The 27,845-nt window shown below is 41.6% G+C and overlaps 1 long non-coding RNA gene across 9 annotated transcripts; it reads left to right on the top strand.

The window, feature by feature from the left end:
- Positions 1 to 1,328: 1,328 nt before the first annotated feature.
- Positions 1,329 to 27,845, top strand: LOC142059154 (uncharacterized). Of its 9 annotated transcripts, XR_012661230.1 has the most exons (8): positions 1,329 to 1,491; positions 11,359 to 11,471; positions 11,575 to 11,670; positions 13,927 to 14,060; positions 16,012 to 16,085; positions 17,517 to 17,614; positions 24,471 to 24,568; positions 26,255 to 27,845. It is a non-coding gene; the product is annotated as an uncharacterized LOC142059154 (long non-coding RNA). The 9 variants fall into 9 exon arrangements; XR_012661233.1 differs by lacking the exons at positions 24,471 to 24,568; positions 26,255 to 27,845 and adding an exon at positions 23,326 to 24,464 and having other exon boundaries at positions 1,334 to 1,491; XR_012661227.1 differs by lacking the exon at positions 24,471 to 24,568 and having other exon boundaries at positions 1,335 to 1,491.

Below are 27,845 nucleotides of genomic sequence, written 5' to 3'. Positions count from 1 at the left end.
CCGGCCGTCACACTGTGTGTAGCAGGTGATCATGGACTATTTTCAGGTGAATTAACTGCATTTTTTGAAGATGGAGTGATCAGATCACTGTGGGGGTGGGGTGGGGTGGGGTGGGGGTGGCAGGCAGAGTCTAGGTCACTCAGAGGAAAGCAAGTAAAAGTTTGGGTTAATTATTGATGGCAGTTTGGCCTGGGCAGGGGGGAGGGAGGTGAAAGGGAGGTAGCAGAGGATGGGGCTGGCATCCTGGGACCGCAGGGGAAAGCTCTAATTCTTACACCCCCTTCCCCTCTGACTCCACTTTTCATTCATGAGTGGTGATTCACTGTTGTCTCTTATTATTCTTTCTCCTGTGTATGGATCTAAAGCACCCAGTCAGTATGGAAAATAGCGTCCCACGTAAATGTCATCTGCTCTGTGGAGAAAAAACAAGAAGATCGTAAAGTTTCAGCAAATCTATGCCAGCCTGACTGGCGAGTAACATGCACATGATTCCCATCAAGTTCTGATGAGATTTTGGGTTTGTGGTTTTGCCTCTGACTCTTCACTTTGCTGCTGATTAGCACATTAATGGGTGGCAGTTGGACTAAAGATGCCTCCAATACGTCACAAATGGAGAGCTTGTTCCACTTGAGGAAATTAATGTGCCTCGCAGGTTATCAGCAGGTGATGTTTCATATTTGTCAGCTTGGCAACAGTATATGGTATGAGAAGCTGAAGAGTCCTCAGTGGTAACAGTAACATTTCAACAAAGTAATTTTCTAACTTATTCAGAATACCACAATATTTTAAATAGTAAAAAAACGAAGTGGTAAAGTGGTTGCACTGAGGAGTTGCTCTGCAGTGTTAGGCAGGGGATGCGGAATAATGCTTTAACTCAAGAGCTGATTGTTAATTATGAGCCAGCCAAAAATAAACCCATCTCAAAACATGCTTTGTGTAGCTGCTTGTGTGTCTTTTTGGAATAGCATGAGAAATCATAAAATATCCCAGGACAGTGAGTAATGAAAGTGCATAACTCTGTTTCAGTGATACAACGGGATGAAATTAAACCTAGAAGTTACACTTGGGGAATTCGAACACGCATAGGAGTTCACTGGCGGATCACTGGGCTGTACCTGAATGGTGCTCAGCATCCATTGCTAATCCCACACAGTAACATACAGGAAAAGGGAAAAAGAGGAGCAGAAAACATGCATGGTAGGGAAGGATGGAGTTAAAAAGGACTCTTTCTACAGCATACATCAGATAACAGAAAGCCTGTGGAAGGCATTGGTCTGTCAGGTCATTTACACCAGAGGTAAAACTGTGTTGGTATGTCCTGTCAATGACACTGGGCAACAGACAGCCAGGTCCAGCTTTATCATAATCTGCAAAAGATTCTGTGGTTCAGGCTCAGCTGGGGCAAACCTGTGAGGGGCAAAGCCAGGGGTACACCATCTGTTTTATTGTGCTATTTGAAGAGCACATAAAGAAAGAGGAAAGAAGGAGCAGGTAAGACAAAAAGTTTCTTCACCAAGGGCTTATTGATCCACAGGGGATGCAGACATGCTGCTGCAGCAAAAGATTTCAGTGCAGATTGCTTTCATGTTATCCTTCTGCAACTGCCAAAGCTCATGCTATCGTACTCAGCAATGCTTGCATTACAGTCACTCTTGTGACTTGCTTTTAATGGCAGATCACACAACAGCACGACACATTGTCAAGTGTTCCCATCCAAACGATCACACACTTCTGTACTTTTTCTACTGTCTAACATGGCAGCAGAAATGCCAGAGAAAGATTTTCGGGAAAGTTATTTTCAGCCTTACGGATTTCAAATTCTTCCTTGTTTCTTCCACAGGAGGTAACAGTGTTTGTGCAGATTCCAAATCTCACAGCATAATATGATTCAGGGAAAAGTTTTGGCTTCTGGATTATACCTCCCCTAACATTTACACTTTTCCCATTTGTCTGAACACTGAACTGAACACTATGTTCAGTTCAGTACCTAAAACTCTGGGGTTTGGGTGGAAAATGTTAGACCAATCCCTGGTAACCTTCAGAATCTAAGTTCTGAGCTTTATTAAGGTACGTCTTGAAACCAATTTTGAATATGAATATTTTAACAAATGTTTGGGTAACACATAGGATTTCCAGTCTAATGACTAGGAAGAATATGATCCCACAGTATCAAAGACACATAATAGCCTTTTATAGAACAGGTTTTTAGAAGGCAGGAATGCTGCACATGCTTAAGAAAGGAACTGAAAGGAAACGCCCAGGAGCACACATTTCTCTGGCAGTTAAGGAGCAGACTTACCATGTTGTTCAGCCTGAGAAATAGATCAGTGCTTATCCATTATTTTGTGCTAATGAGGAGCATAAGTTTAAAAAGAATAGGATCTCTTAATAAAGCAAAAATATAATCACAATCATTGTTCTTATTTTAGCATAAGGAAATACAGTAGTTTCATGGTGCAATTACATTATTAGAAACAATTTAAATGTCACCTTATATCTCTACAGAACATAATTAATGTCTAGTATACCAAGAATGTTGTTGGATCTTGTACTAATTTCATTTTCAAAACACAAGAACTTTAGACATGAAACCCTGTGTAGCCACTAGCTCTCAGTGTTAGCAGTTTTACACAATATTGCTTGTTTACATGGAAGTGATAACTTCTCACATCACTGTTTCTGCTGTGGTTGCAGTTCCCAGGAGCTCTGAACATCATATTCTAGAGGCTGAGTGCCATTAGATAGGACTGAGCATTTCTTAGACTTCTGCTGTCTATATTGATACTGTGCCCTTTCCCACACTTCAAAATCCTTTGCTCCATAAGAAGACACTGAGCTTCATGGCTAATGGAAGTGCACAGGCCTCTCAGCATGGAGAAGGATCCCCAGCAGCACAGGCAGCTTGGTACAATAGCTGTGGATGGGTAATAAAGAAGAAAAATACACACAAGATGCACACAGCTGGTACGTAACCAGGAACTTGGCTGGACAGAGGGTTAGAGATGGTGCAATGAGGGATTCAGGTTAAATATAGACTTGTGATATTGCTGTCACAATGGAAAGACTCTGGCTTTTCCTGTGGAATGCTTCTGCTTACTGCTTTGAGCTGCTTTGTGGGGAAGCAATTGCTCTTCAGCTGCCAAGGTCTTACAGCTGCAGGTTCCATTTTGTATCTGTTGACTCCCTTTCTGCTGCATACCTGCACCCCTGGCAGGTGATGTTTGTAAAGCTGAACCTCTGGGGAATGATCAGTAAGCAGGTCTCTAGTGCCAGAGATTAGTCAAGGTGGCGTAGCAAGAGAGAGCTGCTCTTCCCCAGACAGCAGCAGCACACTCCAGCCAGTCAGAGCTTTGCTGCCTAGTGTGACAAGTGGAGATCTGGACGCCCACTGAATGTATTCAGATATTTTTCTTTTCTGTGTACTGGGGCTGAACAAAATACTTAAGGACTACCAGGCAAACATCGCATGACCCAGCCAAATTAGTTTCCTCCATTTTCCATTGCATTTTCCAGCAGCAAAAAGTAATGAGAAATACTTGGCTGCTGGTATTGTCAGCGACATCTATTCAGAACCGAACAGTTTATCTGGATGCTAGAATATCAGAGCAAAAGCCTCCTCACCCATTAGTGCTCTGAGACCAGCTACACTGGGCTTCTGCTTCCACTGAGAGCTTCTGTAGTATGTGTCAAACATTTTTCAAGTCTGTGTTTAAATTCCTAGGAAAATACAGACTTGACTCACTCTTGGACAATGCTGTGTAGCCCCGAGCCTCCTGGTCTGCATCTGTGATTAAGAGTGCTTTTGTCAGGTCACAGCTGTAAGCAGAAGGGGCCTGATGCTGCCCTCCTAGGCACTGGTGTAAGTTGGTTTTGGTTCTTTCAGAGCCCCTGGTATGAATGGCTCTAACCAATATCAGAATTAGCCCTTGACTCTTAACTAAGTGTTGTGATGCTTCTAAATTAGTCACTTTTGTGTCTTCTGTGTTTTAGTTTCTCAGATAACTCTTAGCACATACTTAATTTTCACTGTGAGTATGCATCAAGGTCTGGGCCAGAATGTCCGCTCCATTGTGCTTGGTGCTACATAGTTGTTTTCCACACATTCCTTTCCCCAGCCCTTCCAGCATGTTACAAGGTTAGACAGAGAAAGAACTGTGGGGTTTTTATAAATCCACTGAGTTAGGATTTTTTTGAGAGAGGGGAAAAGCTGTTACTTGAAGTACTTTTATACACAGAAATAATATTTTTGTCACCAATGTTTGATGTGTCTACCACTACTGGAGTACTGAAATCTACAGGAAATATAGAACTACAGTAATAATCTTTTTATTCAGAACTTCCTATTCACCCAAGGACATCCTAAGTACCTACATGAAACTCAAGAGCACCTAAGTGATACATGGGATCATAGAGAAGGAGAGGTCCACTGGGACATCTGCAGCATGTAGGTGCTTTAATGCAGTTGACTTTGGTGACATTAGCACCTAGATGCTTTGAGACACTCTTAGGTGCTTACCTGTGTCCTTAACTGTCTCAAAAATTTCTTCAAACCCCCATCTGTATGGGTGATGGGATGGTGGGAAATCAGGGGAACATAAAGCTCCTCTAGTAGCTTGAAAAATAGTATGTGAACACTCTTAAAAGGTACTTTGTTTTTCTGTAGCCCAGTCTCCCCATTTCTAAACAGAAGTGAGTGATCCTAGGTATGCTGTAGAGGTAATGTTTAGTAGTCAAGTGCTGTCTGTTCCAAAGTGCTTTGCTCCTGAACCCAGCCATGGTTGCTTAGTGACAACAACCTAATTGTCTCTCATAACTTTGACTAAGCCAAGCATTTAAAAGCGAGAAAGTGAAGTGCTAAGGACAATACAGCTCTCCTGCTGTCCATATAACAAACTAGGTTTGATACTAATCTGTTTTCTAGAGCAGACAAAGGTATTTGTTTGCTGTTCTTCTCCAGTAACTTTATTATTCCCAAAAGTATTATAGAGAATTACATTAATTGCTATGGTAATCATAACAGGAAGTAATTACTTTCAGCAAATAACAATTACTCCACCTTCCCAAATTTGTTTGTGACCACACCTGGCCTTAATCCTAGGTTTATAAGAATCATTTTCCTGGAAACTAAAAAAAGAATAGATATTGCTTGGTCTTTGGTAGGGAAGGTTTGCAAATCTGCATGCTAGGGTCTCTTACCCTGCCAAACCCCAAGGACATAAACAGTTACTTTAAGATCTTGTTATTTTTGTAAACATCTCATTGTATTGTCAGGGATGGCTTAGGACTGCTTTTTATTTGTGATTGGTAGCTTGGTGTAGAAAAAAAGGCAAATGACCAGGACCTGGCAAAAGGCTTGAATCCATGTAAAAACTGGGACTGTTTTGGTTTCACTTGAGATAATCCACTCTGTTGCTGTTACTTTCCTTTCTCAGGACTTTAAAGAAGGTACCTATGTGAATATTGATTTGGGAGAAAATCTTGGGAGAAAACATTACAGGGCAAAACCATTTGCTGTGTTAACTTATGATTGCTACTATGCAAACTGATCAAATACTGTGGCATTAACAGTACTAAAATGTTATAGAATGCTTCACAAAGACATTGTGATGTCTAAAGATCAAATTCTTTGCATTAATACCATGTATAATAGCTTTCGTCTGTGTTCCTTTTGTTTTTTAAGCAAGATTTGTATTTTACCCAGTATTGCTTGGTAAACTGCTTTTTTTTTTTTTTAAATCCACTGTGCCTGACCTAGATTGAAAATTTTCATTGATAAACAGCTACAGCAGTGTTCAGATATTCACAGCAGTATTCCTCAACTTTGCTAATATTCATTAAACCTGGCAGAATGAGAAATCCCTAAACTACTAATTACCAAGGTGCTGTGCTGTTCACATAAGTAAACTGGAAAACATTTTGTCCTTGTTTTGTACTAGGAAAGATGGATGGCATTTCCTGCTCTGTTTGTGCTCTCCAGTGCAAGATCAGCACTGGAAAATACCCAGGGATACCGATAGCCGGGGATGCTTTAATCTAGCCAGGGTGAAGGTGTAGATGGAGGATCAATAAGAATCGATGCCCTGTTTCCCACCGAGCTTCCATGTTCAGAAGTGTTCTTCAGTGACTCCAGAGAAGTACAATTTATAGCTGGAGGCTGGAGTCAGCACAGCAGGCTAAGAAAATGACAGGGAGCTCCCAGTACGTTGGCTCACTAAAATCTTCCATAGGTACTTGAGACCCCAGGTTCTCTTTGCCATGACACAAGTACATCCCAAATCCATAAGCTGTGTTTCCTCCCTGTAGCAACTGTATTTTCTCAGGAGAAAGAACTCTACAGTGCTAAATAACGTTGATGTTTTTCACTGCTACATATTTCTAGTACGATGATTTATGGTCCTGGGCCTGATAGCCAGAGTAACTAGATTCCCCGCGGGTTTGCTGACTGAGAACATTTGTCGAGCCCTGAACAGCATAACATATAAACAGAATGTTAAGGCTAGATTTGCTTTTAATCTCTGCTTTGCCCTATGTGCCAGCAATTTGGAGGAATAATTGATGTTACCTTGATATCTAATGGTCTGCCTACACATTTTTATGAGCAGACATGATCTCACTCTGTGCTTGCTAGGAAAATACCATCTCCAAACAATGGGTTCGCAAAGCCCTGGCTCTGTGATGATATCTGCATTTGCTCAGCTTCAGGACTGTGCTATCATAGATGTATGGCTCACAGCCAGCCTGAAACACAGGCTGGGAGACCTGAGGAGAGACCTGGAGAAAAGAAAGATGGGCCAGTCTTAAGGAAGTTGAAGTGAGGTTTATAAAACAGATTGTAGCTTAATTCTCCGCCAAACCATGTGAATTAAGCACTTTGCTACATATCCAGATATCTGAATGTAATTAAAAATCTTACTTGTGAATTAATATGACTGGAGTCAGAATTCATCTTGCTAGGTGCTTTCTTTAAATGAAATATAACCTAATTATACATACCAATTATCAGAGAAACTCTATCATAACTCCCTCAGTACAGTTACAGAATATGATCCTAATGGTTTGGTGTTTTGGACAGTACAATGCTGCAAGTGTGGGCATCATGTGATTTTTAAGAGATACACAAAAAGTATGTGAACTACCATTTACACATGTTGTCTTCCAATACCCATTTTTCAAATAGCAGTTCAGTTTTCCAGTTTTGTTTTTGTGGCTCAGAAGAGTAAACGACTGAAATAAAACAGCTTTTCCAACAAAGCCATGTAATTAAAACTTGACACTTAGCCACTAAAGAATTCCCCAGTGGCCAAATGAAAACTAAAGAGTGTTGAGGGGTATTAGTGATGTGCTAAATCATGTCTGGCTCCCAAATTTGAAACAATCAGAATTAGTTGAGAAAAAAAATGCTTCATTCAAGTCAAACTTTAAAAGATACTGAATTATTAGAGTAAGGTAAATTCACAGGGAATGTGAAGGACAGCTGGGAATGTGAACTAACTACAATATGTATATGTAGATTGTGAAAACCAAATTGTTCAACAAAATTGTAGCAATGTTGGGTTTTGTTCTTTTCCCAGACAATTAACAAATCAGATAATCTCTCTGTTTTACCACCAACAAAAAAGCTGAGAAAGTCCCATTCTGATGTGCCAAAGGATTACAAAAGAATATGTCTAATTGTAAAGCCTGGGTCCTGCCATTGCCTCATGCAGACTTACCACTGACAACTGCTCTCCAACTACCTTCCTGAATACACTAGGCCACTGGCTCTTGGCACCTAAATTCTCTAGGTTTGCTGAGATTTCCGATCGCCATCATGGAATTCATCACCAGAACAAAATAAAGAACTTGATGCACAAATGATGGGTAAGATACTGCACCTTGTATTGCAGAGCTAGTCAGAGTAGGCTACTTCATTCCTGAGTTTATAAAATTAGCTCTAATTATCAGGATTTTAATGCATCTGCAAGATTATGTAAAGGACCATGGGCAGTCATCATACGAGGCTGAACCAGCACCCTCCAAAGATAAAGACTGAGTTGTTGCAAGTTATGCTATAAATATGACTGCCGTTAACATTGGGTGTAAAATTCTTACCCTCTAGGGGAAAGGCACAAGAGAGCTTGTAATGCTGGATGACTAGTCAGTTATATCCACAGGAGCTAACACCTGCCTACGATCCTTTCAGATTACCCAGAATCTTACTGGAAGAAGAACGCATATAATTTCAGTAGCCAAACAGTATAAATAATAATGAAGTAAATTATCCTCTGAACAAGCTATTGATCCTCAATGTGTATATGTACATTTCGGGAATATGGGAATTTTAAAATGCTTGCTAAGTGTTTATCAAGACTCCACAAAAGTGATGTCATCTTTATTTTATGCAATTCAAATGTAATTAACTTTTGCTATTCATATTCCCTGTTCAAGTGAATAAAAAACATTTTACACTTTTAAAGATTACAGTATTTGCATGAATAACAACAAGCAGCTTTCTTTTGGCACCATGGGAAAGCTGCAATAACCATTTCTTTAAAGAAAAGACATAAATGCCATTAATCTAAATTACCAGGGAGCAGATGAGGAGACTAGCCAATAAATCATTTATTGTTATAAAATAAAAGCATCCTTTTATGCATATGAGTGTCAGTGATACTGGGATAGTTAAGACTCCATTAAGAAGCTTAAGAACAAAGTTTGCTATTTGAGTTTCCCTAGCATGATCTCCATGACCTTTAATTATTTCATCATGTCCATGTGGTAACCTCGTTATACAATCCTACTCCCAGTCTCTTCTGGGAATCCTCCTCTTGCCACCTTCTTGCTTTTGACATTAGGCTTGCACCAATCTGTACTTAGGCAGTGTGTCCTCCCTCCCTTCCACCACAACCCATTAGTTTCTAGCACCGCTTACCTGTTATGCTCCTCCCTGCTCTTAAAGTACATTTGACTGCTTTTCACATTAGTAACGAGGTTGGGTAAGACAATTACTAAATGCTTTGCCATGTTTTGTCTCCCAGGAGCTTGCAGAGATCTGGGAGGACACTTCTCTCTACAAGAGCTACACTGACAGCCTCCTGATCAACCACGTTTGTCCATAGACTTGTTGATTCAGTTTTTTGTAATAATTTCCACAAGTTGGCCTAGTGGAGCTGTAAGCCTCAGTGGTCTTTTAATTCCCTGTAGATCCTCTTGGGATACTTTTAAAATCACACTGTTCACCAGGGAGCCAGTAAAACACTTGAGCAGTTTTGACTGTCACTTCTCTCCAGCAGAGAACAGCCCTGGCATGCACAGATGCTGCCCCCTCCCTGTATGCTTCCCAGCTCCCTTCACCTACCTTCAGCCAGGAAGAAGTAAATACAAGTGAGAAAATAAGATGGAATCATACAATGATCTAGGTTAAAAGAAACAACAACAACAAAACCACCAAAACCCAAAAAAGCCAACACAGACTAATTTTAAGTTTACATTAACCATGGTGCATGAGCAGTCCCATCTTGGCATGCCCCAAGGACAAATATTTTATGTATGACAAGCTCTTCACTGAGTCTCTGGAGTACCCAGAACCACAGGTTCAAGGTGAGCGAGAAGGAGTCTTAGGCTTTACTACAGTAATAATTAAAATACTTTTAACTCAGAAAAATGGCCTCAGTTTGGCCAACTGGCAGGCCAAATTCCTAAACTCAGGTGCTGTGAGAAGTTTGGGCTTTTTCCACAATCTTTATTCATTTCCTGGTTGCAGGGTTTTAATCAGTTTGTTTGGGAGATGCTCCTTGATGAGCAAAACACCAAAGAACTGACACATCTTAACATCCTGCAGTGACAAGATTTGCCATTTTGCAAGTCATCCACCATGGATTCACCCCGGGAGGAAGCAGCTCTAGCTGGAGGTTGGAAGAGCAGGACAGGAGGCTGTTGTGATTTGGAAGGATGCAGGGAAGAGCTGCTTGTGCAGAGGGCTCAGCCACTCCAGCCAGCAGTTATGGCAGGGTTAGTCCCTTGAGTAAACCCACTCCTAAAGGGCTGTGGGGTTTCCATGGAAGGGTGCTTCAACTCCTCATCTGCATAAGCAGGAATAAAAGTCACCTGCCCTCAGTTGAAGACCATGTCCAGCAGAATGCTGTTCTGAAGTTATCATTTCTGGGAAAGAAAAGCAAAGCGGATTTCATAGCCTGGTTTTAGTCCCATGTGGTTGTTTTTTTTACCCAAACTAGGGATTTCAATTGCAAGAACCTCTGCATGAAGTTCTCTTTTTCCCTTTGTACAATTGCTGACATACTGAGCTGCGTACCAATGCAAAGTTGAGCAGACAGTGGCTATGATTACGGCCCTGCAACATTTTGATAAGAATTTTCTGTGTCAGACTGTGATGCAGTATAAAAAGCCTATTTGTGTTAGACTATTCCAGCTTAAGTACTTGTGCACTGTTCACACCAGCCTCAGCTAGAAAATAACACAGTGCTGCATCATGAAAATTTCTAAGTGAAGGCAAGATGTTCCAAAAGCAAAAGCCAAAGTATTCTGAACAGGTGTAAAAACACAACCACCAGCTGTTCTTTGAGACAGACCAAATGAAAAGACTTTGAGATGGACAAATGAAGTCCCAGTGATATTGGGACTGATCTAAATTCCTGCATCAAAAACCTGTGGAAATGGGGATTAATCACTATAGCAGTTGCAAAGATGGAGCCAGTTGCAAACTGCAGTGCTGTGCAGCACCTGCCACTGCTGCAACATGCTCCAGCTTAGCTCAAATAGGGTGCACGGTTCTCCCTCAGCCATTGCAGGGAGCAGGGGCTTCTGCTTGCAAATCGGGCTGGGAGTATGGCAGCTCAGGACAAAAATCCTCCAAGACAGAGCACGTCTTTAAGTTGAGAGAGATACTTTACACTGCATCACCTTTGTGTGCTCCAGTGTAAAACACTGCCAGATCAGGATGCTGCATTTTACAGATCCATGGTGAAGATGTAAATGATCACATGGTGGGTAAAGCTTGGAGCAATGAAGGGTTATTTTTGTTGGTAATGGAAAAAAAGGTGGTGAGGGAGTCAGCATTTAAGTGAAGGTAGGAGAGAGCAGAGTGTCTTTTCCAGTGCAGGGGCTCCAGGGCCTCCCCCTTCTGCTGTGAGCTGTGGGGTGAGGGGAGCCAGGGGTGGGCGCTCTGTGCTGTGGGTGCTGCACGCCTCAGCGCTGTGCTGGCGTGGGCCTGGGAGGTGGAGGGTTCACCCAACTGAAAAGGGTGTGCTGCTGCTCATCTCTGCTCTGTCTTCCACAGACACGATGCAATCCACTGGGCTTATTTTCTGGAATTTGTCTTTATTCTGATTTTAATTTTTCTTTCTGTTTTTCCTCATCCAGCACAGGATGCTTCCCAGGACAGACCTCTAGAGCAGAGCTGTCCCTCTGTTATTCTATGGCCATCCCCTCCCACTGCAGCTGGTTCTTGAACAGGAATCCAACTGAAGCAGCAAGTAGGTTTTGCACACCAGTATCTGTAGGTTTTGCACTCTAATATATATTAATCCTCCGTGATTCTTTGCAAATCTCATTTGTTTCCTGTGCTTATTACTATAGGTGTAGTTTCCAAAGCACAACTCACGTGGAAACATGAAGCATATTTAATTTAGGCATACTCTCAGAGCTTCTTTGCTGCAGACAGAGCTTAGTCAAGTGAGTGAATATATTTCATTCTGCAAAACTTACTGCATTGTTTTGTTAGACACAGACATTACCCACAACAAACATTTTTAATTAGTGGCTCTCTAGCAGTCATGTTACCTTTCTCACTTGCCTTACAATGAGGACAGTTGATTTCTGTGTTTATCTGGTCTACTTGGGATGTACATGATGTGCTAATGAAGAGGGAGAGAACAATAATGACGCTTAGCACTTATACAGCACTTATTCCATTTTACTGCATAAATATTAACTGATGAATCTTCAGAAGAGCCCCAAGGAGTAGATTAATACTATTATCTTTCTATTTAGGGAAATAGAAGCAGAGAGGTGAAAGACAATATGAAAAGGAAACAGAAGTGCACAGATGTACTTTTCTAAGCTTTTTTATAGCATATGAAGAGGCCTGCAGATGTTGTTTATAACTCTGCTTACAGTTTACATTTAGGTGTAACAGGAATATTAAATCTTGCCTTCCTCTGGTTTTACTGGGAACTTGACAAATGAGGAGCAGAAACATCCTTAGAATTTAACTGAAAGGTGTGAAAGTTAATCTGTCAGGGAGGATTTTTCTTCAAAATGTTTTATTTCAACAGGCATTAAAGATAGTAAAGACTTGGAAGCAGAAGGAATAAAAATCACTTATCTCAGTTAGGCACTGCTTCCTCGCCATTCTGCTTTCTTCAGAAGTAATCATCCTGCTCCTCCATGCGCAGCCCTGCTTCAGTACTTTCTGGGCTGCTTTTGTGTCAGGTGCAGGTCCCCACACCACAGTCCCTGGACCTGTGTTTTAAACGCAAACTGAGCAAGAAAAAAAGGGACCTGTTTTCAGACAGATGATAAGCACTGGCTGTTCTATTATCCTCCCTTTGAAAAACTCTCCAGTACTTCTTTAGTGACATTCTGAAATTAATCCCTTCAACAATTAAAATATTTCATTCTCTGATAGCATTACTGTCCTTGAAGAAACACAATACATAAATGAATTTTATAGCTCATATTCCTTGAAAGATGCATTTGTCCTTTCAAAACAGAGACATTGTGTTCTTAAAATCCATTTTTAATTGAAAACCCTCCCACTGCCTACATACAGGTGTGGATGTTTTCTGATTACTGCTAATCAAACTTCAGGGCTGATGTGCTTTCTGTTCAAGGGAGAGTGAGATAACCTCATATTAATAAAAGAGGGGAAGCAACATTAGTCTCAGGGGTTAAAACAGATGGGCTTTTCTTGACTTCTATTAAGTTTGCAGAGAGTGAGTAAAAATTTATTTTAGGTAGAGCATGTTCAATTAGATTAAATGTTTTTATATAGAATATATAATGAAAAATGTGTTTATAAACTTAGTGATGTCTCCTCTGCAAGTTGAGGTATGAGTGTAACCATGTTAGTTTGCCTCCTCTCTCTATGAAGAGTGGTGCTGCAGCATCTTGTGGTTTAGCTTGTGGATAGCACAGCTGTACTTGGGGCCAAACATGCAAAGATGTCACCACAGCTGATTTGCCAAGAGAGCATTTACTACTGGGTGAAAGGAGAGACCCTGATAAGAGTTTTGAGGCAGTAATGATAAAACTGAAAGTGCTTCAGCAGGCCAATGGAGGTAGATAAGTTCTCAGAAGTACAACTCCTCCCTCCTGCTTGCCATCAGTGTCACCGTATTGACACCATGGCTGGTCTTGACATGCTTTCAGCAGGCACCTGGGGTAGCCTGTGCCTCTGCTCTCAGCAGCTGCCTGACATGTACCAAGCAGGAGAAACTTTGTGAGTACTTGCACGAGAAGCCACTGCACACCTTGTGATTCTCCAGCTGCTTTGTGGGCACTCCAGCGTGAGTCTGGTGTGTCTTGTCAGAGTAAAGGGTTAAGCACTTCTTTGGCATATAGGAACCAAAGCTAAAGACAGATTAAAGAAATCAAAGCATGTCATCTGTAGTTAGTTACCTCTGGTTTTAACAAGTTTTTCAGGGTTTTATTCCAAATTACCACAACCTGGAGTTGAGGGCAGATTCCAATAACCTTTTCCAAAGCTGAAAGTGGTGCTGAGGACCCTGCCCTCTGCTGTGATCAGGTCCGTTGGGGTAGCTACCTGAGTACAGAAGACTTTCCTCCCCAGAGTCTTTTTTTTCTAAGGTATTAGCAAATGTACAAATATTACTTTGACATTGTAGGTAGACCTGCCTTCTTCAAGTCTTCCCTTAATGTACACCTTGTATACCTTAGTTAACACTTTTTTACTTCTTGTGTTATCAGGGCTGCCATGATGCTTTGTAGATCATGCACCATGAGAAACAGTGGTTGTGCTTATACCTTTGTGGAGTTGTGGCTTCCAGCTCACTGTGGACTTGGCAGTGAGTCCCTGCTGGTGATTTTGCTGTCTGTATTAGGTAAGTGATTTTTCTCAGTTAATGTTCCTCTCTCCACCACTCTTACTATTAGTCCTATTGTCCTGCCACCATAGCCATTTGTTGTTGCAGTTCACATCTTTTAGTGGATTTAGCCATAGAAAAAGGCTGTATGACCAGCAGTCTGGGGGAGACTGCAACCATGCAAATCTGCACTCACTGGCCTCTTACAGTCAGGGTAGTGTGTGCCACATGTGGGCTCCTGCAATGTCTGCTGCCTTCTCTGATGGAATTTTTGCTCACACCAGTTTAATGCTTTGTATTTTTTGGTTCCAGAAGAAAAACAGTGAAATTACTTGCAGTGATGTCTCAATAAATTTTAATTTCAATAAAATAAAGCCCAGGTGATCACAAGACGAAGAGGCTGTTAGTGACTCACACTGTCACTTTTGAGGTTTTTTAAAACAAGGACACCTGCACAAAGCACTGCACTTAAAATTGTTCATTTGATCTGAATTGGCCCCATTCAATCTCCTGGCAATCACAGGAACCACAAACCCCATCAATGTAATTTTATTTTCTTAAGTGAGTAAATGCAACCATGTGCTGTGTCAGTATGGTTAAATTGAACATCAGTGCATCTTCTAGTCATTCTGAACCTTTCACAGGCAAAAGTATTTCTAAATCTTTCTCTTCCTTGCAGCTTCCTCAGGTACTTTTGGGGGAGGTGCCTCTCCAGCAGGGTCTGGTAATTGCCTGTGGTTTTCCAGGAGTCAGTAAGGGCAGGTGGATGAGGCTGATCTCTTGTGTGAGCCCATCAGCTTTTGAGAGAGACTTAAGGCAGGGACTAGAACATGTTAAAAGCCATGGGATCCTAGCAAGTATGAACAACACAGTTGTCTCATCCCTCTGCCTTTTAATGGAGATTGCTGCCTCTAATATATACAAACATATTGATTTCTCTTTCGAGTCAGTGATAAAACGTGTCTTTGCAGCTCTTCTTTTTGTTAGGCTGTTTGTTACTCGTGGCAATAAATCATGATGTTGAGCTAAATGGAAACTATGGTTTGTTACCCTTGGTGCTTCAACTGGGGCCATCAGTCTGTTATGTCCAAGGAGAGCAGCCCACGGTTGGAGATGCTTCCTAGGAGCACAGCTGTACCTGAGAAGCCCAAAGCAAGGGGCTAGGGAGTTATAGGGAGTCTGGCAATTCTTCTTAGTGTTTGCTGGAGCTACCAAGCTAGCACTTGGGATTTTAAATTGTGAACTCTGAGACATGAGGGATGAAGTGAATATTAATTCAGTTATATATATGACCAAAGCCCTTCCTGGGAGGGTGGCAAGGACAGCTCAGAGTTTTAATGCAGAAAGCAAATGGCAGGATGTGCAAACAGGATCTGGTGCTAAAACACCTTGGAAATATGAGAGAATTCAGATTGTCAGTGAAAGGGCTTTGAAGCCTTCTGCTAGATGAGGTGCTTGAAAGGAAATGGGCTGAGTAATTGGGTTGCACCAAGAGCCTTTTTACTGAGCTGAGCGGGTGGACAAGTTCTCTTTTCACATGGTCCTCACTGGGCTTCCTCCGATTTCCTTTGTCTGAAATGGGAAATTTGGGCTGAAAAATGATATATTAAGCCATCTGTGCAGAAGCTGATATATTCTTCCCTATTCCGTTTAATTGAACAAACCTTTAGAGGCAAATTTACCAGATTAGGGCTGGAAAATGATCTCAGGTTGCTTAGTCAGATCAACAGCTTTGGCCTCTCAGCTGCGCTTCCCAGGGCGGTGACAGAGCAAGGCCACCTGTGCCAGCAGTGGACACTCTGCCAGGGACTCTCTTTTCTGGGGAACTGGACCACAGCACTGGAGAGCATTCATTTTCAAGTAAAAGTATTTTAAATAAAACCAGGATGTAGTGACCTTTATAGCACCTCTCCTAGGACAGAAACTGGGAGCAGCAGGTTACCACTATTTGCTTTTCCTCTAATTCCAGTTATTAGTCAGCTGGCTGGGAGTTCTGATGCAATCTTTGTACTGGTGTGAAAGTAGCAGCATATCACATGGCAGGTAAATCTCTTTTCTTGCCAATAAATAAATAAAGCAGTTTATTTCTAGCATATTATTGCAAGGACAGCACTAAAAATAAAAATGAAGAGCAGTTACACTTCGACACAGCTGAAAAATAAATCGGGCCAATCCTTATCACTAGTGTAAGAGGCCACTCTCATTTATTCTGCCTTTTTCTTTCATTGCAATGAACTGCAGTTTTACATTGACCCTTTGCTAGCTATCTTTTCTGATGCTGAGGAATTGTATCTCGTCTGCACTTCCCAGCATGCTGAAAGGACTGTTGTTCTTCACCTGGTTGTAGACAATGCCCTACTGTAGTCAACTTGAACCAAATTAACACTTGAACGAAGCAGGGCTTCCCTTAGACTGCCAGGACTTCTGCATCTGTACTGCTGTTGGAACGGGGTCATTCTTGCTTGCTTGCATATTGTCCTTTTACTGCATTCATTCACTGTATCCGTGGTGGTTGAGGAAATTATCAAATCATAGAATCATAGAATACTTTGGGTTGGAAGGGACCCTTAAAGGTCATCTAGTCCACCCACCCTGTAGGGACATCTCCAACTAGATCAGGTTGCTCAGAGCCCTGTCCAGCCTGACCTTGAATGTTTCTAAGGATGGGGCATCTACGACCTCTGTGGGCAACCTGTGCCAGTGTTTCAACAACCTCATCGTAGAAAATTTTTTCCTTATTCTAGTCCGAATCTATCTTCTTTTAATTTAAAACCATTACCCTTCGTCCTGTCGCTGCAGGCCCTACGAAGAACTCTGTCCCCATCTTTCTTATAAGCCCCCTTTAAGTACTGGAAGGTTGCAATAATGTGTCCCCGCAGCCTTGTCTTCGCCAGGCTGAACAACCCCAATTCGCTCAGCCTTTCCTCATAGGAGAGGTGCTCCATCCCTCTGATCATTTTTGTGGCCCTCCTCTGGACCTGCTCCAACAGCTCCATGTCCTTGTGCTTAGGGCCCCAGAGCTGGATGCCGCACTACAGCTGGGGTCTCACCAGCGCAGAGCAGAGGGGTAGAATAATTTCCCTCAGCCTCGTGGCCATGCTTCTTTTGATGCAGCCCAGGATACTGTTGGCTTCCCCAGCTGTGAGCACACATTGCCAACTGACGTCCAGTTTTTCATCCACCATGATGAATCATGAGGTTTCTGCTGGGAAGATCAGTAAACGCAAGAAAAAATTTCCTGCAGCAATTGTGAAGCCTCCAGTAGAGGTTAGATAGGGCAGATAGCTGTCAGATATGATAAATACAGATAATTCTGGCTTGGGACAGAGAATTAGACTGCATAACTACAAGGCACCTTCTAGCTCAATTTGCCCAGGTTTCTATATAGCACATAGGTTATTAGTATGCGTATTAGTGTCCCAGTGTGGTGCATTTTAATATCATTCATACTGCAATAAAATTTTATTTCCCCAGGAGAACATTCATGCAAAATTACTTTGTACTCTCTGCAAGAATGAAGACAGTATGACTTTTGCATCTAAATACAATGATGCTTTCATGACAGAAAACTGGTAAGCAGTGGCTGATATGCTGAAGAGCTGTGCCTGGTGTGCCCTGAACAAGGCTGGGACACACTTGAAAGAGGTGCCTCTTGAACAAACTAGGAAAAGCAGAGCCCCAGATCATGAGGTGATCACAAAGGATTGGACCACTGGGAAATAGCTACATTTGCAGAAGAGACAGAGAGAAGCTATGTAGAAATAACATGGAGAGTTCAATGTGTTTAATAGGAAGATAGGAGCTGTCTCAGTCTGGGCCATTGTCTAACTTGAGGGACCCACTCACTGGACTGTCAGTACTTCCATGCTCTTGGATTCAGGGCAGTTCTTTGGTTATGGCTCCTGGATGCCAAAGTGAAGGAGAGCTCTCATACTTTTTGTGCAGCAAGACCCTACAGTTTAACTTCTTCAGCCTCTGAAAAGAGAGGTTTCAGCCCTCACATCTGCCCAACAAGAAATGAAAAGCAGGTCCTGCAGGCTCAGCAAACCAACCTGCTAATCACCTTCCGTCTATTCTTGAGCTAGGCAGAAGTGGTGCAAATTCCTGGAAAATAGCTAAACCCTGAATGCAGCTCCAATGCCTCCCGTGTTCCTCCTCCTGCAGCTGCCTTCTCTTTCCTCTGAGCCTTTCTGGTGGGCAAAATAAGCAGCCCTGCTTACAAAGATAGAATCATTCAGCATGTGCACCAGGCATATCCCTGAATTATCACATTTGCTCATATTGTCATCAGGTAGAGCCACAATAGAAAACAGAGTGGGGGAAGCGGGGAAGCAGTATAGCCTTTCTGTATTTGTGACTTTTCCTCTTTTTATCCTAATACAGATTAGTGGTGTCAGTATTTGCTTTTGCTGTGCCACAGGATTTGGTGATTACAAATCACCACGAGTCCTCATCAGGTTCCCAGCTACCTAGTGTTCTACTCTTGTCCACTCACCACATTTATTACCTCATTTTCTCAACTTTTATCTGAGGTCTGATGGTTTCTGTTCATCTGATAGACCTCTGTTTTTGCTTCCTCATCTGCCCTGTCATTAGACTGGTCTCCAGTTTCCATAGAGAAAGCAAGCCTCACCTTGCCCTCTGAATCAGGGCACCTTTGTTGTGTTTCATGACTGCAGGACATTAGTTTGCTCCAGGCACTTAAGTAGAGAAAAAGATATATTTGATTCCCTCAGCATAACAGTAATTTAAATGAGCGCAGCCTCAGACTACGGAGGGACTACAGAGAGCAGGTTATTGTGCAAAGGTCACTGCACAGAGGCTTAATGAAACGGAGTTTCATGGAGCACTTGATGGCAAATGAAGGCGGTACCTTGAGGTCTCGAGAGGGGACAAGACTATTCTCATTCTTCTAATGCAAAAGAAACAATGTCCTTAATACAGAAAGCCAGAAAGATTAAGAGACACTGATTATAGCTTCCAGGCATTAGCTGTGCTTGCTGTGACCTGCCCCTCTTGTTAGCATGACACTGGCTGTGCATGTTATTCCTCATGAGGTGCTGCTGCTGCTGCATGTGGCTAAAAAGAAATACATCTGGCTGGAGCAGCTGAAGATAGAGTGTACTATGTCCTGTGCAAGAGGGCAGAGAAACAAGCCCCAAACCTCTCCTCCCATTAGTGCTTCTCTGACAAGGCAGTGGCCAGCAGGAATACAGAGATCTACTGGAGCAGCACCTGGAAGGGAAGGGTGCAGCAGGGCCAAATCACATAACTCGATGCAGTGGTATCATCTGGAGCTGTTGCCTACCAGAAACGTGGCCAGTTGTGTTCCCTGTGCTCCTGCAGAAATGAAAAAAAACAGAGCAATGTTTTCATCTTGTTAGTTCTGAGTGCCCAAATACCAACTATTTGAGGCTAGCACTGGTAGCCAAGGGAACAGTCCTCCCACAGGAAAATAAGAAAACCACAGCTGAACAGCATGTAGAGAGGACAGCACACAAAAGGCTCGCCAGATCATGAGAACATTTGGGTTTTGTTGTGGGGTTAGTTTTTTTTTTTTAAGTAGACATGACTAGCTCTAATCTTTTATCCGTTCTGAGCGCTTAGACTGCCTGCAATCTGAAGTGCTGGGGCACTCTTCAGCCTTTAATGGGTTCTGAAAATGCTTCAAACAGCTATTGCAATCCCATCAAATAAATGCACAGCTGGGTCTGAACTAAAAAACTTACTCAGTTTCCAAAAATCAGACCTCTGTGTGTGTGGGCACTTACCCACTGTTTCAGCCCTGGTTACAGATAGAAAGTAAAGAAGCCCATGATAAAAGACTACATTTCTGTTCCAGCCCTCACCATCTCTGCCCCACAAGGGGTTTAAACTCTGCAGGCCTTTATTTAATAAATGCACATTAACAGCCATGTGTTGGTGCCATAGGGGCATATTCCTGCTGGGAGTTTCACCCCATATGGACTGTAGAGGAATTAACAAAGGAGATCTTGAACTTGTGAATTATTTCTGTTTCCGGTTGTCCAGATACTTTGCAGGTGTCTGAGAGCTAATGTGATCTGACTTGGGATTATATTCCAGGAAAGACCTGATCTGAATACACCGTGATCTGGATCTGGTTCCTTCATTAAATTAGCAAAACAGGCTTTGGATCGTGATGATTTCCTTTAGCAACACACATACCTGGGACCAACCTCTGGAAATCGTCATGTCTTTAACTCCAGAGCTAAACAAGGTAGTCTGGCATCCATAAGGAGTCCTAGCAGGCTTTCTTTTGCACACAGTGTTACTGTAGCCCTTGCTGTACTCTGGAGACATCAGGGAAGAAAGCAGTTTGATATGATGCTTTCCTGGGATCAGGAGATGCTTCAAGGGCCAGATTGAATTACTTGTTCTTTTCTTTTACTGATTGAGCAATGAGAAAAAATAGAATTCACTTTGCAATAATCGATCAGTTGATCTCATTTTGTATAAGGACAGGTAAACTCTAGCTAGAAATAATTCCTCTGCTATGCAATTTTTGCTGGCTCATTTTTGTTGTGAACGCTTCCTTCTCTTCAGACTCTCATATTTTGATCCTGCGTTTTTTTCTTCAACAGCTCTGCTATGAACTATCTCCTTGGAGTGTTCGGGCCAAGCTAAGTTCCACTCCAGCAAGTCCTTTAAAACAATCACATAGGTCCCAGTTGAGGGAAGCTGATGCTTGATGTGCTGCAGAAAGTGTGCAGGGTCCCTTTGGTGTTAACTATATTCATAGACCGAGGAGTATTGCACATAGCAATTTCTAACAAGAAACAGTATTTATATTTGTCACTTATTAGTTCAAGCCTCCAAGCACAGAGAGTACTCAATCAATTCCTCTCCACACATTCATCTGATCAATTTGCAGTGTCATGACAAAAGCAGAGAACTATCCCATATCCCAGATTGCACAAGGACCTTTCTGAAAGAAAATTTTCCAGTATTAAGGTTCAATGCAATTAGTTTTCAAGGTTATATCTGTTCCCCCAGTCTTGCAATATCTCTGATTCAGCATAGTGAACAGGAACTGAATCAAAAAGCTTTGTTCTTTCATAGTTAAACATCAAAAGATGTTACTAACTTTCTTTCTATCACCTTATCTTTGTCCCCAGGAAACATTAATGCCTTTCAAGAGCACTAAGTGAAGTGGGAGCAGCCTGAAGCTTGCTGCTCTTCAGCAGTGTTAGCAGTAGGCTCCTAAGCACCAGGTGTCTTTCCTTGCCTCTGTGTGCCATTTTCCCAGGTTGTGTGTGTGGTGCTGCCATTGCACTCTGACAAAGGACGTCACCTTTGGCTCTCCAGAGGGGGACGTTTTGACTGGGGCTTATAAGATGTAAAACTTTTCCACGGTTTGGCTTGAAGTTCTCATAGATTGTTGCAACATATCTGGTTGTGGGATGACAGCAAGTATTCTGGCTCAGTACTGCAAAATGCTGAGGGAAAATATTAACTGAAATCAAGTGGAGGCTATTTATTTATTCAAATCATAGGTCAAACCCCTTGCTTGAAATTGTTCCCCAAATATTATAATTGCGAAAATAGTACATGTAAAATGTTTCCAGGACTCTGCTATGGTATAAATACAGCCTTAGGTTGCAACTTGTAACTGCACAATGTCTAAGACAAAATCATCCTGCATTTGAACAGACTGAATGCTTTACATTCTTAACTGAGGATCACTAGGGACACATGCAGGTACTGCATAAGAAAATACATTCTGACCATAGGCTTTAGTTTAACACATATATCAAGGTGCATTCAATTAGGAAAGAAAGTTCACAGAGAATTAGAATTGATCACTAGGGTTCACCTATCTCCTATAATTTAAAGAACTGTATTAACTAGCTTTTAATTTGTTTTGCAGTTTAAACCATCAATGGATCAGCATTGTTACTAGAGTGTGATAGTGTGATCTAGAAATATCCATAGCCTGTTGTAGGAACAATGAACAGAACAGTCAGCAAACATCACACTTAGGTGTTTCATGCTGTAATACACAGAAACCAGAAATTAAAAAGCCATTTTAATCACTGCAGAGACATTTTGGTTAACTGCTAAATGGTGTGGGAAGTTTTTACTGTTTGCTATAACAAAACCTTTCTGCTGCTCCTATAGAAACCATCCCTCGTATTGAATTTGCTCACACATTCTGTGGCTTTTGTAACTGTGTCAGTCCCTGGCATTCTCTGCTATCAGTCTCTGGGTTCTAAAGAACGTGTAAAACTCATAAAACCCAGCAGAAAAGAACTTACAATAGGCCCAGAATTTCAAAAAGATCTAAAGCTTTTTACCTCAAGTTATACATAATATCTCTGAGGGCCAGTGTCTGTTCATCACAAATACCATGGTGTGTGAGCTGTCAGTCTGAGACAGGTTTGGGTCCCTGTAGCAGCTAATGTCACTCTATCTCAGCCTACCTGACAAGTAAGATACTATATGTTTCCTTTGTACCCACTGCAGAATAAATAAGCAAAACAATGCCGTAGAGAAAACATTCCACTGAAGAAGGCACACAAAATAACCTCCCTGAAGGTAACACGGCAAGACGCTCGCAGTGTTGACAGTGTCACAGCTTACTTTCTCTTCAGCAGTTATTAACAACACTTATGCCGAGGTGGCTATTGCATCTTTCCCAAAAAATACTCCACAAATATTACCAGAATAACATTCAAAGGCCAGTTTCCCATCTTAGTTTTCTTGGCTTGTAAAGAATTGATAAGTCCTTGCCATGCTAAATATTTTTTGGAGAAGAATCGGCTTGGGCCCCTACTGATATCGTGTGATCTGAAGTAAGTCAATAGCTGCCTAGTGCCTTGCGCTATAGAGATAATACAGGTTTCCTTCTCCGGAGTTTGCAGAAAAGGCTGTTGAAAAGCAATGAGAGTTTCCTGGGCAGGAAGCTCTATAGGAACACGGCGTGCTTCCAGTCCTGGAAGCAAACCAGCTCACTGCTTTTCAGTGGTTTTGTAAGACAGTTAAATGCTCAGACCAGGCCATTAAGTGTCACACCAGGACTGTCAGTATAAGGAACTTCTAACATAAATTCAGGTTAGCCTCATCTTCAGGTTATGAAACTACTTCATGGCCAAACAACAAACATTTTTCTTTGATGGCTTTCTTACCCCAGCTCTGTATGTAATGGCTCTGTGAGCTGAAAAGCACCTCCGTGATTCACTGGGTGAAGTGCACGAGAGTGCTGTGGGTGACAAGTGCTGTATAAACGTGTGGGGTTTTCATCTTTCTTTCTTCTGTTTTACAGAAGCCTCTCAGTTGCTGAGAAAAACTCTCCAGGGTGTGTTTAAAGGGTGTACTTCAGTTTTGCACATACAGAGGTCTGACAGAGATCTTATAGAGAACTCCCACCATACTTGTGAACTAGAGTGTACGTATGCATTTCAATTATGCTGTTCACAAATCCCCATCTGAAATCACCACTCCAAAGTGGCCTTTACTTTATTGTTCCATATGACACAAATTTCTAGCGGATCTAGGGGAAAAAAGGATTACAAAAACCACTATATTACAACCATGTCACCGTATTACAAACAAGACTGTAAAACAAAGCGTGTATGTAAGAAGTATAAAACATCACATTTGGAGCGAATATACTATTAGTAATTATAACTACTGCTAGAGTAGAAGGCAATAACTTCAAATTATAAATATGTGATATAGTCTGAAATTGCTGTAATTAGTGGTTATTGTGTTTTCTTCAAGTGTGAATACTGAAAAATGAAAGCCCTGGGAGGCTACAGAAACAGCACACAAAAGTCAACGTTGAAAATTTGGCACAGAATTGACCATTAAAGTCTTAAGATTCTTGGATAAATCTGCTTTGTGTGGATCTGGGCCATACTGTTGATACAGTGTCTGGAAAATTGGAGCAGGATACTAGTGTTTGATACTGAAATATGTACGAGGGACTTTGAACAATCCTGAATCTTAGATTGCGGGTCTCTGGAGAAGGGGTGTCATTACAGGTACACACAAATGGCCTAATATCAGGATCTGAATTGAACACCCAGGTGTTATCCCAGCACAAATTATTGCAATAATAATACAACTGGATATATTGCTTTTTTCTAATCCGTTTCTTGGCTGTGCCATTACTCCTCTTCTTCCATTTGCCTTCTTGCTTCTCTCTCAGAAAAAGCCCAGTCCTGAGCAGAACTGTATCATTCTGAGGTCTAGTGCAATTAGATGCTGGGAAGTGCAAGGGAAGGAGGAATACTTCCTTCTCCATCTACCAAAAGAGAACTGCTACCTGGGAGAGCTCCTCTCTCAAATGATGAAGTGAAAAGTTGCCAACGGAGTGAATTTCTTTCTGCACAGAACAAAATGTTTTTAGTGTAACAAGGAACACTATTATTTTGCTTTCTTGGTGCGGGGATTACACATATAAAGTCTCCCAGACCCTCCACCTGGGTGGGTGTGTACAACTACAAGAACTACCTTCACACATACATTGCAGAGAGGAGTTGTTAATGACAGCTGAATAAAAGGTAAGCAAGCTGCAAAACTGATTTTATTACAATATAACACAGAAACAGAACCACCAGAACAACTCCATTTTTCTGGTTCTACGTCATGTGGCTTCTTAAATGGACAGCATCTTTTGTCCAGAATTAATCCAAATGACACTTAAAGACACAACATGATGTGGCACCAGTGGTTTTTACATCAGTACAAAACCAGCACTCCACTGGCGATCCTTTCACAGCTGCAGGAAGCATTCTGCAGTGAATGCTTTCATCATTTAAAGCTATGTACTCATAAGTCTATTTAATTAATTAGAGTTGGTCACCATTCCTTCTGAAGTATGTCGCTGCTTTATTGAAGGAGGTCGGCTGTATGCTTAGATCAACACAAACAAATGAAAGAGAAGCAGGCAGTGGTTTAGAAGCTGTGAAGCTGAGATAAATTCCTTTATTTCTTAGACAATCCACTGATCAACAGGTCTTCCATATTTCCAAGTATGCTATTATGATCACATATCTCTCACTTTTTCTTTATTACCTCATAGGCTTTGCAGGAACAATTTTCTTCCCAAGGGGACATAAAATTTAGCCTTTGTAACATCAAGTAAAAAGAAATAGCAGGAAGATATCAGCCTTTTGGTAATACCCTCATAATATCAGAGCAAGATGGTTATAAGCCAAGATCTGCAGTATAATTTTCACCTCTTAACGGATTTGATTACGTCTCCTGAGCATGATCTCTAAGTTGAGAACAGACTGCTATTAGTAGAGTCTATAGCCTCTGCTATAGACTGCATTAACCACATATAATATGCTAAAATGAGAGTGGCTGATTTTTTTTTTTGATGCTTTGTCACTTTGGAGGGAAAACAGTCAAATAGGAGAGTGCCTAACCCATGTAATGGATCTGTTACAGTGTCATTGATACCTGTGTAAAAAAGATATAGGCAGGTCTGGAACAGGCTGTTCAGAGACAGCCTGAAAACACTTTAAACTGTTTTTGATGGTGTTTTAGTGTAACAAAAGAACCTTCCTTAATTTGTGTTTGCTTTTTCAACTGGTGGTACAAAATTGTATAATAATTCATATACTTATCTGTACTAACACACTTAACAGCTTTTATGAAAATAGTTCATTTTATAATATTTAAACTCTGCAAGTCTCAGTTCTCAAGTGCTATGAAAAGAACTCCCCACAACATGCACTTTAAATGTGGCTTGAATTATCTGCTATGCTGTCACTTTAATTCTGGATGTTCCCAGCTGCCTGTTTGCAGTGTTGACTGGAGGTTCTCCAGGGGGGATCACTGACAATCATTAGTTCTCCTGGAAGAAAGCCTGCTCTAGTGCGGTGCGGCAGGTTCGTTTGGACTGACAATGTGAACGCGCCACTCGGAGGCAATGAGCATTACAAGCTCAAAAAAAGGATCAGGGCGTAAAATGTCACCCAATTGTCCAACACCTTGAGCCACCTGTAACTGCTTACTCTGTACAGTGGCTTCCCAACTGTTTTATTACTAGACTGAACCCTCCGCACAGGTAGCATTTACTTACCTTTCCCAAGTGAAACAAATGCCCGTAGTAGTACCTAGCAAAGAATCAGGCAAAGTGTGTTCCTCTAAAAGAGCTTTACCTTCTTGAACTGCCATAAAATATTAACTGTGTTAACAGAAAAATTAATCTCACTTTGTCACCACTGTTCTTTTTTCAGGCTGCCAAAAACAAAAGCCATAGGCCTTACACCCACGGCATGCAAGAATGGTTTTCACATACTGCCATCTGTCGCTACAGTGTGCCTGTTTCATCACTACACTATGCCACTGGGGTTTTTATTCCAGCAATAAGCATATCCCTTCCAAGAAGTCTGTTAAAAGTGCAGTTAAGTTTGAAGAACTGCTTTAATTCATACATGCTCTGCCTGAGACAGCATACAATGAGATCCTAACAATTCTGCTTTCAATTGTGGCAATAGCCAAATGAGTGGTTTTTTCTCCCACTTATTTCAATAGTAAGCTTCTATCTTTATTCAGACCAGTGTTCTAAATCAGCAGTAAATTTACAGCAAAACGTATACACACATATCACAAACTTTGCATATATTTATACACATCAAAATTATAAAAGATTGTGTCAGTGCATGAATACATTTACGTGTACTGCCGTACTTTAATTTAGAGTGCCATTTCAAAATGTATGCTTCATTGTGGTTTGCATATATATAAACTATGGATTTGAGTCCAAAATCTGATCAGTGAGCACCTGGTTCCCTAAATCTGTGCTATAAAAAACAGAACATAATGTTTTAGAAGCTGTCAGGAAAGTAAAACGATTTGTATGTAATCGAAGAAGGGGTGCTCACTGCACGTTGGAGAGCAATCCTAAAGCAGTCAGGCACACACGGCTCTCAGATACACAGTGACAAACCACTTGGCAAGTTGCTAAAAACAGCATTCAGGCTAAAGGTATTTAAAACCTGCGCGCACCCCCTGTCTGAAAGGGAATCTCCTGCCTTGGATACTTATCTGTAGTTCAGTAGAACTAGGCCAATTCCTAGCTCTTAATTCCTCTACAACCTGGAGCAGCTCTCTTAAGCTCTGCCCCCACAGCTCATCTGCCCAGCAGAGCTAATTATGTTCCTTTCTCTCCTGCCTATTTCATTTGCAAGGTCTACAAGCATAGATGTCTCTATGTACATATTGGCATACAGGCTCACGACTGTTTTGTGCTTGGCATCATCTGAACGTGACCTAAATGTTTCTAGATCTAAGCTGACCAGTAAAAAGCCTCACTCTCAGGACCTAGAGCAGCATGCCCCAGCCCCTGACCTGCAAATGTCACAGCAAGAGGCACAGTCCACGATCAACATGCAGCCTGGATGAATTTCTCACGAAGCTGACAGTACAAGCAGAGGGCAGTATTTCTGTGGCCAAAGAGAGCAAAATAAGCATGGTATTGAAGCGGAAGTGGTGATAATTAAATATCATGTCAAAGCAGCTCAAAAAGTATGCAGGACGCATGACAGTCTCTGAAGAGCAGAAACCTTTACACAGCAGCAAGCTACGCAGCCTGAGCCCAGTAAAGGATGTAATGGACTAATTTTCCAGAACTCATGGTGTATGACTGCTCTTTGTTCTGTTTGATGCTGTAATGCAGTGAAGCTTATTTCCACTGATGACCATGGATTTTTTTATTCAAAATACAGGCTATATTCCTATATTCCACAGACTATTCTTGTATTCTTACTTTACGTACTATGGAAATTAGGGGCAATATAATTCCACAATAAAAACTATGTACAGCCA

Source organism: Phalacrocorax aristotelis, chromosome 6 (genome assembly GCF_949628215.1).
Source record: "Phalacrocorax aristotelis chromosome 6, bGulAri2.1, whole genome shotgun sequence".
NCBI lineage: Eukaryota > Metazoa > Chordata > Aves > Suliformes > Phalacrocoracidae > Phalacrocorax > Phalacrocorax aristotelis.
This window is presented reverse-complemented; position numbering and strand designations above follow the sequence as displayed.